This window comes from Chanodichthys erythropterus, chromosome 11 (genome assembly GCF_024489055.1).
Source record: "Chanodichthys erythropterus isolate Z2021 chromosome 11, ASM2448905v1, whole genome shotgun sequence".
In the NCBI taxonomy this organism is placed as follows: domain Eukaryota; kingdom Metazoa; phylum Chordata; class Actinopteri; order Cypriniformes; family Xenocyprididae; genus Chanodichthys; species Chanodichthys erythropterus.
The window spans coordinates 23,177,087-23,193,315 of NC_090231.1; positions in this window are offsets into that span (position 1 = coordinate 23,177,087).

Below are 16,229 nucleotides of genomic sequence, written 5' to 3' on the forward strand. Positions count from 1 at the left end.
TCCCACACCTTCTTAGCGATTTGCATTCTCTTTTGTGATATTATCATGCACATTATTACATTTTCCCAGGACTTCTGTCATAAGCTGGTCCAGGCGTTTGGTCTTCTTTGGGAATTACACTTCACTTTGGTCATTTAAATTAGCTAAACATTGTCTCTAATGGAGTTAATTATCTAAAGCATCCATTTTAAGGACTAAGTCTTTTAGTCACACATACAAATGACATGAGTGGGCAAAGAGAGGCACAAGAGCTATTCCTGTAACTATGCTGTTGAACCCAGAATAAGAGGTACGATTCGTTATACCGCTGCAGGCTAAGTCTTAATTAATGAATGAAGTTCTCTCCCACATATTATGGATAATCTTTAAATAAATATTTACGTACATTACATTGAGGTTGACTGCCATTTGCTCATATGTTTAGTTGTCTTTTTGAAAAACAGTGTAAACATTTCAGTCATGCTTTGATGAGAACAATAGGGGACCTCATCAATAGATTCCATGCAAGTTATTGTGCCTCTGAAAATCAGACTGTTTCCCATTTTTTAATGGAAAGTTTGAGGTCACTAAGATTTTAATTTAGCTTTTGTAAAAAACTGATACCTTTATTCAGCAAGGACACTTTAAAAAGTCATTTATAATATTACAAAAAAAATTATATATATATATATATATATATATATATATATATATATATATATATATATATATATATATATATATATATATATTCAATAAATGCTTTTGAACTTTCTATTCATCAAAGAAACACAACTGTTTTTAACATTGATAATAATAGGAAATGTTTCTTGAGCATCAAATCAGCATATCAGAATGATTTCTGAAGGATCATGTGACACTGAAGACTGGAGAAACAATGCTGAAAATTCAGCTTTAAGGAATAAATTACATTTAAAAATATAGAAAAAAAAAAAAAAATTCACCAAATATTACTGTTTTACTATATTTTTGATCAAATAAATGCAGCCTTGGTAAGCATTTTCAATTTTCAAAAATGTTTGAATGATAGTGTATATTGTATTATTAATATCATTTTATGTGTAAATAATATAAATATATGTATTTGTTTTAAATTTTCATCCTGATTTTGAATGTGGGTCTTGCAAGTAAGACTGAGAGACAAAAGGAGTATGTGTGTGTGTTGTATGTGGGGGAAATAAGGGTGTAGCACTCCAGTCCGTTTATCCATTCACTATGAAGTTACAGCTATGCAAAACAAAAACTCATAAATGATGCACGCCAAACATAGAAATAAAATGAAAGACTTTCAGCATGTCTGTGTCCTTAATGTCTGGCCCTCAAGAAAAAAAAAAAACATGCTCAAGCTCCTCTTCTCTTTTATCGAAATCCTCCGACATTTCTCTTTAAAAATTCTCGTTTAAGACTTCTAATTCATGACTGGTGTTTTGATTGTTTTCTCCTGAGCTTCCGCGTTTGTCAATGCACCATGCGTCTGGTCAGAGTTCACTCTTTCACCGTAAATCAATGCGTACGGCTGTCTGACAGAAGCTAGTTATTTTAGTTTTTAAAGTTTTATATATGGATATTTTTCTTACACAAATGCATTGCTTTGCTTCAGAAGGCCTTTATTAACCCCCGGGAGCCATGTGGATTGCTTTTGTTATGAATGGTTGCACTTTTTTGTGCTTCAAAATCTCATCCTCTATTCACTGCCATTATAAAACTTTGGAAAACCAGGATATTTTTATAATATTATCTCCAGTTGTGTTCGTCCGAAAGAAGAAATACATTACACCTAGGATGGCTTAAGGGTGAGTAAATCATGGGGTAATTTTCATTTTTGGGTGAACTAACCTTTTAAAAAACATAATAATGTAAAGTCCATACTAGAAGCTTATAACTGCAAGCTAGTTTCCATTAAATATGATAATACTACTTAATCACCAATAGCATATTTATTTTTTATATGTAAATAACATTCAGAAACTGTATTTGAAATTAATAAGGACCAATATAGAAAATGTGAAGCAGACATCATGCTGTATTGAGTTCTGGGTAACTGTCTTGTCTAGATGCCATATTAGGAGGATCGCACTGCCTTTCTGCTAGTGAGTTTAAGGCAGTTTTGATTTTCTGTTGTGACTGTCAAAAAATACACCATTGTAAGTCATTCATGCTCCAACGAAAATTGCCATATATTTTTTCGCCTTATGTGTAAAAACACTAAGGGAAGCAGGTTAAGGGAGTGATTAAACTCACCGCCTATCACTCAATAAAATAATCACATTGCGGAGTTTTTGAAAGTTTTTTTGTCTGGTTTAACATTACCTTTGTGAGTATAACTCTTGTTATTGACTATAAGTCTTGTGAATTAGCAGAACTTGCAGGCAGCCACAACAAAACTGTTCACAAGCTTCAAGGGATTTGATGTTGGTTGTAAAACTTCAGTTACATTTAAACATTTCCAACATAGAAATGGATCAACTTCTTTCATCTTGTTGAACACATTTTTTTTTTTTGGACATTTCTCCCATGTGATGGCTGAAGCAGTAGTGAGCACCCAGCATGTGACACTGTTTTCATGGTAACCAGATACATTGAGAACAGAATGCAAAACTATAGTGAAAACATCAAATTATCATGCAATGCATTAAAATAGCTTATCTTCCCTGTAAATGATACCATGATGAATGTGAATATTTAATTTAAAGGCAAAAACAAAACAAAAGGTACAGGTATTTGTATCCATTTCAGTGGCAGTAGTAGAGGGCGATCCTCTTAAGATGGAGGCGAGTGCATATTTCCGCATTATGCTGTAAATCTAAAGAACTGAAGTCTGTTTTTGATGCAGTTCAGTCAGTCTGCTATTTTATTCCAACCATTTCTCCTGATCGGATATTTAGATATTTAGTTTATTTGTAGAGCTACATATAGAGATACTAAGTATAACGGTACAACACGATATTTAGGAGTGTGCAAGGTGTAACTTATTATTGCCTATTTATGTAGGTTAAGTTGTAACTTACGCATAGCTGGTGCCACTAGCCCCAGGTGTGACGTTAGACGTTCCAAACCCTTCTTAATGATGGTAAGCCAAACTGCTGGAGAAAAAGGGATTGTGGAGAAGTCAAAACAAATCAGAACAGAAAAACAAATGCATTCACATGGCAATGCAAAGTGCGAGATTATCAAGGTTAAAAATCTAATCCCTTTATCTTTTTCATCTCTTGATTGCTTCACCAAAGCCACCTCCCCTCACTTGGCAGAGTACACACCTTACAACCAGCTTTTAGTCTAGATTAAGAGAAGCCCTAATCCCATTCAGAGGATCTGATTAAACTGCTGCTTCGAGAATCTAGTCATGCCTTATTTTCGTTCTATCCCTCCTCCCCCATATCATAACAGAAAATAATTCTCTTGTTCTCACTTATTTGCCATTATTTTACATTGTAAAAACACTAGTATGTTTACTTGATTTTAACCAAAATGTTCACTTTGCTACAAATGTTTAATTGTTGCTGAAATATTAGAACAGATAGTTAACTTACTTAATTGGAGTAAAATTACAACAACAACAACAACAAAAACAAAATGTTCAAGACATGCTGTTACGCATGCGTACTGGACAACAATTCCCCCTCCCCCCACAAAGCGCAAAAGCACATGGACTGAAGATTCAACGTTATGTTTGCAGAGTGGATCTACAGTGGGTACGGGAAGTATTCAGACCCCCTTAAAATTTTCACTGTTTATTATATTGCATCCATTTGCTAAAATCATTTAAGTTCATTTTTTTTCCTCATTAATGTACTCACAGCACCCCATATTGACAGAAAAACACAGAATTGTTGACATTTTTGCAGATTTATTAAAAAAAGAAAAACTGAAATATCACATGGTCCTAAGTATTCAGACCCTTTGCTCAGTATTTAGTAGAAGCACCCTTTTGATCTAATACAGCCATGAGTCTTTTTGGGAAAGATGCAACAAGTTTTTCACAGCTGGATCTGGGGATCCTCTGCCATTCCTCCGTGCAGATCCTCTCCAGTTCTGTCAGGTTGGATGGTAAACATTGGTGGACAGCCATTTTTAAGTCTGTCCAGAGATGCTCAATTGGGTTTAAGTCAGGGCTCTGGCTGGGCCATTCAAGAACAGTGTTGGAGTTGTTGGGAAGCCACTCCTTCGTTATTTTAGCTGTGTGCTTAGGGTCATTGTCTTGTTGGAAGGTAAACCTTCGGCCCAGTCTGAGGTCCGGAGCACTCTGGAGAAGGTTTTCGTTACTTGGCCGCATTCATCTTTTCCTCGATTGCAACCAGTCGTCCTGTGCAGCTGAAAAACACCCCATGATGGGCCACCACCATGCTTCACTGTTGGGACTGTATTGGACAGGTGATGAACAGTGCCTGGTTTTCTCCACACATACCGCTTAGAATTAAGGCCAAAAATTTGAGAATCTCATCAGACCAGAGAATCTTATTTCTCAACATCTTGGAGTCCTTCAGGTGTTTTTTAGCAAACTCCATGCGGGCTTTCATGTGTCTTGCACTGAGGAGAGGCTTCCGTCGGGCCACTCTGCCATAAAGCCTCGACTGGTGGAGGGCTGCAGTGATGGTTGACTTTCTACAACTTTCTCCCATCTCCCGACTGCATCTCTGGAGCTCAGCCACAGTGATCTTTGGGTTCTTCTTTACCTCTCTCACCAAAGCTCTTCTCCCCCGATAGCTCAGTTTGGCTAGACGGCCAGCTCTAGGAAGGGTTCTGGTCCTCCCAAACGTCTTCCATTTAAGGATTATGGAGGCCACTGTGCTCTTAGGAACCTTAAGTGCAGCAGAATTTTTTTTTGTAACCTTGGCCAGATCTGTGCCTTGCCACAATTCTGTCTCTGAGCTCTTCAGATAGTTCCTTTGACCTCATGATTCTAATTTGCTCTAACATGCACTGTGAGCTGTAAGGTATTATATAGACAGGTGTGTGGCTTTCCTAATCAAATCCAATCAGTATAATCAAACACAGCTGGACTCAGGTGTAGAACCATCTCAAGGATGATCAGAGGAAATGGACAGCACCTGAGTTAAATATATGAGTGTCCCAGCAAAGGGTCTGAAAACTTAGGACCATGTGATATTTCAGTTTTTCTTTTTTAATAAATCTGCAAAAATGTCAACAATGCTGTGTTTTTCTGTCAATATGGGGTGCTGTGTGTACATTAATGAGGAAAAAAATAAACTAAGAGAGAAAAAATTAAGGGGGTCTGAATACTTTCCGTACCCACTGTACTTAGGTAAAATCAAGGTAAAACCTATTATTGCTGTCTATGAATAGCTTGTTTACTCAGAAAACCCAAGTTAAGACTAATTGATTGGTTTGAGTGCCATTTTGTCAAGCAAAAAAAAAAAAAAAAAAAAAAAATTTTCACCCATTTCCTTCAGGTCTGCAGTTGCAAAAAGTTTTTTTTTTTTTTTTACTTACCATTATGGTGATTCATGTTCCCTTTGGTTGGGCACTTGGAATTTTGTTTATGTTTTTGAATTTTACAAAAGTTTTTTCACAGTTTTTTTTAAGTCTCCATATCTTAAAATGGCAGATTAAAACCATGTTGAGAATAATCTCATGTTAATTTTGAGCACCTATAGAATAGTATAGCATCCTTCATATCGCCAAAAAGTCTTTAGTTTTATCAGATTAATAAAAGATACATACGCTGTACTGAGTCTTTCTGAAAACAGCCGAGCTCCTCGTCTGCAAGCTATCAATGGTCAGCTAAACAAATGTATTTAAACACACACAATACACCATCGCATTATCCATGGATAACTTTTGAATCACTATAATGAATATAGCGTATAGTGAATGATGAATAAATTAATTTATGAAATCACTACGTTTGTATTGTTTACATTATATGCACTTAGGTGCCTATTGCCAACAAGACATTTGAAACAGTTCCCTTTCGAGAACGGTCTTTCGACATGGCGTCAGAAGCTGACGCTTTGGGGACTCCCTTTTCTCCTAATTCTCCTGAAATCCTATTGCACAACGCCAGTGAAGTTGCAACTCTCACTGGCCAATGCCAGCCAAGACGGCGAAAGGGGCGGTACCCGCCTCTATATAATGCGCCGACCTGGCGGCATAAGCTCAGAATCTTCCTTTTCACTTCAACAATTAATAACTTCGACATTACTACGAGACAGCTGTGGAGAAGACGCGAAGTAGACGGATTACCCTCTCGGCGTTCCAGCATGTCTACCTTCTGCACGCTGTGTTCGGGGCCTATCGAGGCTCCGGACACCCACGAGTACTGCATTCTGTGCCTGGGACTCGCCCATGCAGAAGCAGCACTCACCGGGTCGGGCTGCCCGCACTGCGAGGATCTCCCAGTGCGGGTGCTGAGGGCTCGGAGGAGCATCGCCCTTGGTGACTGTCCTAGGCAACGTCCCACTGCCGCTGACGAGCCGCTGGTGGGACAGCCGCATAGGGGCGATGATGCGGGAATGAGGTGTGACTCACCACCCCGCCCTCCTGTTTACTTCACCGAGGAGGGTCTTCGACCCGCCCCCGGCGCGTCGGAGATGGTTTCGTTCGGCGCGGCGAGGGATGACGAACCCGAAGAGGCCATGTCCCTAACGGCGTCCGAGAAGGACTGGGCGGACAACCTCTTGGAGGAGCGCTCTGAGCCGGAGGGGCAGGTGGCGTTTCAAGACGAGCTTGTTAGGGTTCTTACTAGGGCCGTGAATGATCTCGGTCTTGAATGGGATTCTCCCGACGAGCCAGCGAAGAGCAAACTGGATTCGTGGTTCCTTCACTTGGGCCGCCGAGCCGCCGCTCCAAGGAAGCGAGCCCCTTTCTTTCCAGACCTGCACGAGGAGGTCGCTAGCACCTGGGCCGCGCCCCACTCGGCTCGCGCCCACGCCAGCGGCTCGGAAATATTCACAAAAGTTGATGGCGCTGAAGCCCGTGGTTATACGCGCATTCCGCCAGTCGAGGAATCTATCGCGGCGCACCTCTGCCCCTCGTCAGCTTCCCTGAAGGCAGGCGCTATGTTGCCGTCAAGACCCTGCCGTGTGACCGCGCATATCGCTGATAAGGCATACGCCGCCTCAGGTGAAGCAGTTTCAGCACTTCACACGATGGCGGTACTTCAGGTTTTCCAGGCTCAGCTCCTGAAATCCCTGGACGAGGGGGAGGCGGACCCCGAGGCCTTTAAAGATCTGCGCGCTGCGACTGATTTTGCCCTGAAGGCAACGAAGAAAACGGCCCAGGCGATCGGACGAAGCATGGGCTTTATGGTTGTGCTCCACCGTCATTTGTGGCTGACTCTTACAGAGTTAAAAGATGCAGATAGGAAGGCGCTGCTCAACGCTCCTTTATCTCCCTCCGGCCTTTTTGGGGATGCCGTGGAAGCGATTGCAGAGCGCTTCTCTGAAGCACAGAAGCGTTCCAGGGCGATGAGTCATTTCCTTCCGCGCCGGGCGCCCGCGCCGCCTCCAGCGCGCAGTAGATCTTCTTCGGCTTCAAACAGGCCGCCGAAGCGAGCTCCCTCTGCTCCCGCCCCTTCGGCGCCAGACCCGGAGCCTTCTGCACGTACCAGAGCACCCTGGCAGAGACCGCCGAAGTCGCGTCACGGCTTTAAGAAAGGCGGCCGCCCCGGCACTGCTCCTAGTTCTTCGGAACAGAAGCCTCGTTCCTGACGGGAGAGTGCAGAGGAGGAGGACGCTGAGCGAAGGACCCGCTGCGAAGCGTCCGAGGTGTTCTCGAGAAGTCCCCTTGGCGGTTGCAGGCGACTACGAGAATGTTTCTGTTGTAAATGTAATAAAGAATGTTACAACCTCACAAAAAGAGCTTTTTTCTCCTCCTCTAGCAGCGGCAGCTTCTCGCACTCTATACGCAGGCGAATTGCTGCAGATACAATCGGGCTCGCAGCTCTCCCGTGTAATCGGCGGCGCTCGCGCTCCGAATGTAGGTCCTCCGCCGCAGCGGAACACCCGTGTCAGTTCTTACATACACGACTCGCCGCCTCTCAACGCGCCCGTTCGTCAAGAGAGCTGTCAGCGCGCTACCCCAGTATACAGCGACGTTGTCCTGAATACAGAAGGCGGGGTGCCCCGTCCTCTGTGCCAATTTGCGAGCGCTTGGCGGGCTGTTCCGGGTATTTCGGATTGGGTGCGGAACGTAATAGAGAACGGCTACACTTTGCAGTTTCGGCGCAGACCGCCCCGTTTCAATGGCGTGGTTATGTCGACAGTGCCGGCTCACAACGAGTCGGTGCTGAGGCAAGAAGTTCTCAATCTACTCGCAAAGCGCGCGATAGAAGTGGTCCCGCCAAGCGAGAGGGAGAGCGGGTTCTACAGCCGCTATTTTGTCGTTCCAAAGAAAGGCGGTGGCCTCCGTCCGATATTAGACCTGAGACCCATCAACCGGGCTTTATTCAAGCGCCCTTTCAAAATGACGACATTGAAACAGATCCTCGCGCAAATTCGGCCCGAAGATTGGTTTATTTCAGTAGACCTGAAAGACGCATATTTTCATATTCGGATCGCCCCTCGTCACAGGCGCTTTCTGAGATTTGCGTTCGACGGCACAGCATATCAGTTCACAGTTCTGCCGTTCGGATTAGCCCTGGCTCCTCGCACGTTTTCAAAATGTGTGGATGCGGCGCTTTCCCCCCTGAGAGCGAACGGAATACGCATACTCAATTATTTGGACGATTGGCTAGTTTTAGCCCATTCGAAGGATGTGCTCAACGGCCACAAACGCACTCTATTGCTTCATTTGGAGAACCTGGGTCTATGCGTGAATACACAAAAGAGTATGTTATGCCCCAGCCAGTCAATCTCGTATCTGGGGGTGGAGTTGGACTCGGTCGCGATGAGAGCGCGTCTAGGTCAGGAGCGCGTTCGCGATTTGATGTCCGCCCTGAGTGCTTTCAGTCTGGGCCGTCCTGTAGCGCTGAAGGAATATCAGAGGCTCTTGGGACGGATGGCGGCGGCCGCGGCGGTATGCCACCACGGGTTGCTTTATATGCGCCCCCTCCAGTTATGGCTGAAAACTCAGGTACCAAGGAGGGCTTGGAGAATGGGCTATGCCCGCGTTGTGGTCACTCGCAGGTGCCTGAGCACGCTCGCGCCGTGGCGGAATCCCGACCTGTACCGACGCGGCGCCCAGCTGGGTGTGGTTACGCGGCGGAAAGTGGTCACGACGGACGCGTCGACGACGGGCTGGGGAGCTCATTGCGATGGCGTTCCAGCGTCGGGCTACTGGACGGAATCGGAGAAGACGTGGCATATAAATCGCCTCGAATTGAGGGCGGTCTTTCTGGCTCTTCGAAGCTTCCTCACACAAGTCCGGGGCCATCATGTATTGGTTCGTACGGACAATGTTTCGGTGGTATCGTACATAAATCGCCAGGGCGGAGTGCACTCGCGAGCCCTTTACGAGCAGGCTGCGCAGCTTCTACTGTGGGCCGACCACCATCTGCTCTCCATCCGAGCGGCGCATGTTCCGGGCCACCTGAACAGCGGCGCGGACATGCTGTCGAGGGACGGGATCCCTCAAGGAGAATGGAGATTGAACCCCGGGACAGTGAGAATGATCTGGGAACAGTTCGGGAAGGCGGAAGTGGACCTATTCGCGACGGAGGAGAACACGCATTGTCCTCTGTTCTTTTCTCTGTCGCGCTCTCCCCTGGGAGGGGACGCACTGACGATGCCATGGCCGAATGTTCGCCTTTATGCATTTCCTCCGCTGAAGATATTGTCACAAGTGCTGCACAAGATCAGGGAGGAGAGAGCGTCGGTGCTTCTAATCGCCCCGTACTGGCCGAACAGGCCGTGGTTTCCCGATCTGCTGGAACTGTTAACGGCTCCCCCGTGGATGATTCCACTGAGACGAGACCTTCTGTCCCAAGCGGGCGGGTCGATTTGGCACCCCAACCCCGAATGGTGGAAACTTCATGTGTGGGTAGTGCAAGGGAGCCGGTAGATCCGAGCGTTCTGTCTTGCCGTGTTATGGACACGATTACGGAGGCGCGAGCCCCTTCTACAAGGCGCCTGTACGCTTATGGGCAGTATTTGTGAAATGGTGCGAACTGAATGGTCTCGAACCGGGAAGCTGCCCCGTCTCAGGCATTCTAGATTTCTTGCAGCAGCGATTGGACGGCGGCAGTATGCCTTCCACTCTTAAAGTCTATGTGGCAGCTATTTCAGTTTTTCATGTCCTTATCGATGGGCGCTCGGTGGGCAGACACGACCTAGTGGTAAAATTTTTGAGGGGTGCAAGGCGACTAAGACCCTCTCGCCCCCCCACGGTGCCGTCATGGGATTTAGCTCTTGTGCTCGAAGCGTTGACTCGGCCGCCTTTTGAGCCGCTCATGTCAGTCGGCTTAAAGGAGCTCTCACTTAAAACCGCGCTGCTACTCGCCCTCGCTTCAGTGAAACGCGTGGGGGATTTGCAAGCGCTTTCTATTAACGCTGATTGCTTGCAGTTTGGGCCAGATGATTGTAACGTCACACTCAGGCCGAGGCTGGGTTACGTGCCTAAATCACTGTCAACGCCGTTCAGAGCTCAAGTGATAACTCTTTCGGCTTTCACCCAGGAGTCAGTGGATAACGCGCCTCATCAGGAGTTATGCCCAGTGCGAGCTTTGCGAATTTACATTGACCGCACGGCTCAGTTCAGGCTCTCTGAGCAGCTGTTTGTGTGTTTCAGCGGCAGTACCAAAGGACGTTCCGTCTCTAAGCAGCGGCTATCGCATTGGGTGGTTGATGCGATCACTTTGGCCTATTCTAACCAAGGAATGGAATGCCCTATCGGCGTCAGAGCGCATTCAACGAGGGCGATTGCATCCTCGTGGGCATGGACTAAAGGCGTCACCATCAAAGACATTTGTATGGCGGCGGGCTGGTCGTCGCAGAACACCTTCGCCAGGTTTTACAATTTGGACGTGTGTTCTCTAGCCTCACAAGTCCTGGCGTTGAATACAACTCATATTCTACCTGCAGTTCCCGCCCATTAGCTGAGGCTGGTGGTTTCAACTAGGTCGTATAAGTGAATCTGGGGGCGGAGCCAGCGCCACACCCAGTCTGTGGCGCTCTCCCCTTCATGTTGGCAGAGCGAGCTGTATGAGGCGCGTTGTTGTCGCGTACGTTATGCCACCATAAGCGACCTGGAATATGGGACACAGTTCCAGTAGTTCGTCTATGTCCTCGCAATGAGCAAGGGCTCACTATGAATTCTCTCATGTTACACCTACGCCAGCAACAGCTGCTCGTTAAGTGTATGTTCTTTTTGCTGTGCCCGGCCTGGCCGCCCACATGCTTCAATACCCCGTATGTAGCCTGTATATTATTCTTGAATGCATACAGTGTTAGATGAGTAACCACGTTATAAGCATTTCGTAGGCGTGTACTCATTGGGGATTATGTTTTATTACTGTTCATAGTAGCTCCGCAGTGGCTGAGCTTTCCTTCTTCGCTGTTCCCACGGCGTTGTTCTATACAGTCCCCAAAGCGTCAGCTTCTGACGCCATGTCGAGAGACCGTTCTCGAAAGGGAACGTCTCCGGTTACTATGGTAACCTCGGTTCCCTGAGAGACGGGAACGAGACATGGCGTAGACTGCCGTGTTCACCGCTCAGGTCTGCTGTACTCTCGTTCAGTCGGAAGATTCTGAGCTTATGCCGCCAGGTCGGCGCATTATATAGAGGCGGGTACCGCCCCTTTCGCCGTCTTGGCTGGCATTGGCCAGTGAGAGTTGCAACTTCACTGGCGTTGTGCAATAGGATTTCAGGAGAATTAGGAGAAAAGGGAGTCCCCAAAGCGTCAGCTTCTGACGCCATGTCTCGTTCCCGTCTCTCAGGGAACCGAGGTTACCATAGTAACCGGAGACGTTTTACTCACCACTTGCGCTTCCGACTCATGACCGGTATCATTATCACTGTGGCCGCTCCATCTTTCAGTTTCAAATGTTCTGTAAATCCAGCGCAGAACAGGGCCTTGTTTATAAAACCATAAGTGCCGATCCAGAGGTCTTGAGCAGCTACGGAAAAACACAAGATATCAAGATATCTCCATTAATTTTAATGCAAGTGATTGCAACTATCAGTTTCTATGGTTATTTTAATAACAAATGTCAAGAGCACATCAATGTAATGCGTGAGCACAAATCTCTCAGCTCCACTGAACACTGGGTTCTTTGGGAAGCAAGGTTATCTTTCCCTCACAACCAAAAACACACTTCTTTGGTGACACTGTTGATTTCGTGGTCTAAAAATAAAGTGACAAATCTTTCTCGAGCAAGTCCTGTGCAGCGCTGCCGATGACTTCCATAAAGCCGAAAACGTGTTGATGGGCGTGCTCTTGCTCTCTCGCTCTGGGGCGCGTTTCCCGAAGCGAACTATGGTCGCAAATTCCGTCGTTGCCATTAGAGTTCAATGGGACTTACGACCATGGTTCACCAACGATGCTTTCGGGAAACGCACCCCAGGTCGACGTGTGCCTGCGCGCTCTTCCGGGAGAAGTGCCCGTACAAGGAATTCCGACCTTTCTGATGTCACACAGGCAAATACTCGAAAAAAAGATCCCGAAATTTAAGAGGATTTGGAAGAGTATTTTTGGCACAGAAATACTCCTTCATACGTCCAACTCGTGTTTTGAAACTTTGGCCATATTTACCATTCAGAATTCAACTCTTTAACAGTGTTAATACAGTTGTGGTTAGAATGGACTATATGCACGGAGCGTTCTTTAGAACTTCCGCATTAATATAAGCCAGCTCGCGAACTTCCGGTGAGATATGTCATTTGCTGGTGTGTTGAGCATCGGTAGTGTAATACTTAGTTTATAATCAGAATATAGTCACTTAAATAGTGTGGCATAGCATTAATTTAGTTATTCAAACGCAAGACAGCATAAAAAATAAATAAATAAAGACGTACCTCAATGTTCCTCCTCGGCTAAATTCAATTCGACCATTAGTTTTCACACTTTTATGTGGAAAAAAAGCTTCAAAAATTAAATATTTATTGTGCACTTTAGTTAGATTAATTGAATAAATGTGTGTATTCACAAGTGTGCTGAAATCATTGATCTTGCACTGCACTGACTGACAGCTGCTGTGATTACAAAGGGAGAGCATGGTGCTCGCTTTCTGTGTAATTCGCAATATTATTTTTCATAAGATTTTGTGAGTATTTCATACTTCACATTGACGAAATGTATTTTAAACCTAGTTATTTTATAATGTTTAATATTTAGTCAATAACGAAGTGAAAAACGTTTAGAGGAAATGACTGATATGTGCGCATATTAATGCAACTTTGCCGCCATCTGGTGGTTAAAATGCTAATTACTGTCTTTTATTTTTAGATAAGTGTTTTCTATCAAATGTTAAATTTCCTATATTTTTAAACCATCGGTTTTACAATGGGGACAATCTCAGAAGGATGAACAAATAATGTTTGTGGTCATCACATTAAAAATAACATTTGAAGTGCTGGGAAAAAAATGTGTGTGCGTGTCTAATTACAGACACAGCATTTTTAAACAGTCCCAATAGCTTCGTCTTTATTGCAATCAATAAAACTGGTTTATTGGCAAATTAGGTAAATGTGATGACTACATTAAAATATAAATACAACATTAAAAAGTCAACCATAGATGGTTTTGTGTCGATGTACAACGACTACAGAATGAACAGCTATCAGTTCACCGGAAGTGCTCGAGCTGGCTTAACGACAACCAGGAAGTAACCCGTGCATATAGTCCATTATTGGCACCCTTGGTAAATATGATCAAAGATGACTGTAAAAATAATTTTGCATTGTTTATCCTTTTGATCTTTAATTCATTAAATTAGCAAAAATCTAACCTTTCATTGAAGGAAAATAATTGAAAGTGTGTGTGTTTGTGTGTGTGTGGTGGGGGGAGGGCGGGGAGGGGGGGTTGCTTTCTATGAGAGATAAAAAAAAAAAAACTCTTGGATTTCATCAAAAATACCTTAATTTGTGTTCCGAAGATGAATGAAGGTTTTGCGGGTTTGAAACGACATGAGGGTGAGTAATACATGACAGAAATTTCCTTTTTGGGTGAACAACTAACTCTTTAAAATAACTATACATACCGTCACATTGGCCAGCATCCTACCCTAAATATTATGTATTTAGATTAAAATCTAAATATGTATTAGGCTATATAAAATCGAAATCAGCATCAAAATGTGCAACAACAACAATAATATTAAAACCTATATAGGTTATAGTATACTGTACAATAGGCCTACAATACACTAAATTAAGCATTTTAAGCATCCCCAAATTTTGGATTGGATTATATTATATACTATAATAAAAAACACCAATAATAATATAGCCTACAGTAGTTTTTTAAACATTTGTGACACGCAGTGTTATAACATTAGTGTTCTTCGACACCAAATAGGATGTTTATCTGTTTTTTTTTTCTTTTTTCTTGTTTATCTGATGACTAACAGATGACTCATCTCAAGGAATCAAAGGGTCAAGATTTGGCTGGTTAGCATGGCCTTGTTAGCCCCTGCTGGTAGATGTCGTGACTACACCATCTGGTTCCAAAAAGTAACTTTATCCACTGCCAGTCATTCCGAAATAGCCATGTACTCCTTTGGAATTCTCTGCCTCTTGAACTTATGGAAGTTCAGACTTATGATATTTTTAAAGTTAAAATAAAGACATGTATTTTTTTTAAAAACTTGCATTTGCTTGTTAATGTTTATTATTACTTCTCATTTTAACTTGCATCATCTCTACGTTTATCAGTTGTATTGCTTATATTGTGTACAGTTCTGCTTTTAAAGGTGCTTTATAAAATAAAGTTTATTATTATTATTACTCTGATGGACTGACAAGTTTCAAATCGCTGCTTCTAAGAATCTTGTGCCAGTTGTGCAACTGCTAAAATCTACACTATTGTCCACAGTAGCCTATAGCTCTTTTACAGCTGTAATTGAAGTTTGAAAATTAATTAACGCTGTCTTACATATTACTGAGAAGCTGCTTTGAAACAGTCTGTGTTGTGTAAAGCGCTTTATAGATAAATGTGACTGATAACTTTCTCCGGGTATTACTGACCTTTTAGCAAGGAATCACAAAGAGATTCCCATAAGCTTTTATAGCTCTGTATCACCATCTTGTGGACAAACGCGATTCTGCAGCCCGTATCCGACCATGTTCTCACATGAAAGAGGGGGAGAGTGCTGAATTTTAATCGTTATAATTTCCTTGTAAACTAATAATCAAAGACTTTTTCAATATAGACAGTGATTAGCCTGCAAGTGACTATGTGTCTTCATCAAGGCTTCTCTGTCAGCTTAATTTCCATGGCCCTTGCTGGAGCATCTCCAAATGGCATTGGCTGCCATATTTGAAGAGGCAGTGAGCTATTCTGTGTAATTATCACTGATGTGTATGCTTGCGGTGGAGTGGCTCATTCCAAACTTGGATAACATTCAGAGACAACTGCCTGCACAAGCTCTGGGATATCACACAGACATATGCATGGGCACACTCGCACACAAGTGTTCACAAAATCCACACGCACACAGAGAAGGCAGAGGATTTGAGATTAACTGACAAACATCATACTTTTTTTTTTTTTTTTTCAAAATAATTTATGCCATCTCTCTACATGGTGCAGCTTTGATCTGTGCTTTATTATTTGTAAATTCATTTTAGATGTTAAATGCAGATATGGCCTTCCTTGTTTGTGTTCACATCACACATTATCCAGGGTTCCCACTCTGAGCCAAATGTCAAATTCCCTGACTTTCACTGACTAAAAAGCTGAATTTCCATGACCAATAATGAACGGAAAAACAGGCCGCTGTTGAGCAGACAAAAATCAGCCAAAGATAGTATTTTAAATCGATCCATTTGCAAGCTTTATTTACTTGTTCACAGATGTTTTTAGTACAAAACTAAGTTAAACACCCTGCTTTTTGTGTGTGCTTCTAACCATTAAATGCACTTTGATATTATTCTGTACTTTTTCTACAGAAATTAAAGGGTTAGTTCACCCAAAAATTAAAATAATGTAATTTATTACTCACCCTCATGCCGTTCCACACCCGTAAGACCTTCAGTCATCTTCGGAACACAAATTAAGACATTTTTGTTGAAATCTGATGGCTCAGTGAGGCCTGCATAGGAAGCAATGACATTTCCTCTCTCAAGATCTATTAATTATCTAAATAGTACTAAAAACATAATTAAATTGGTTC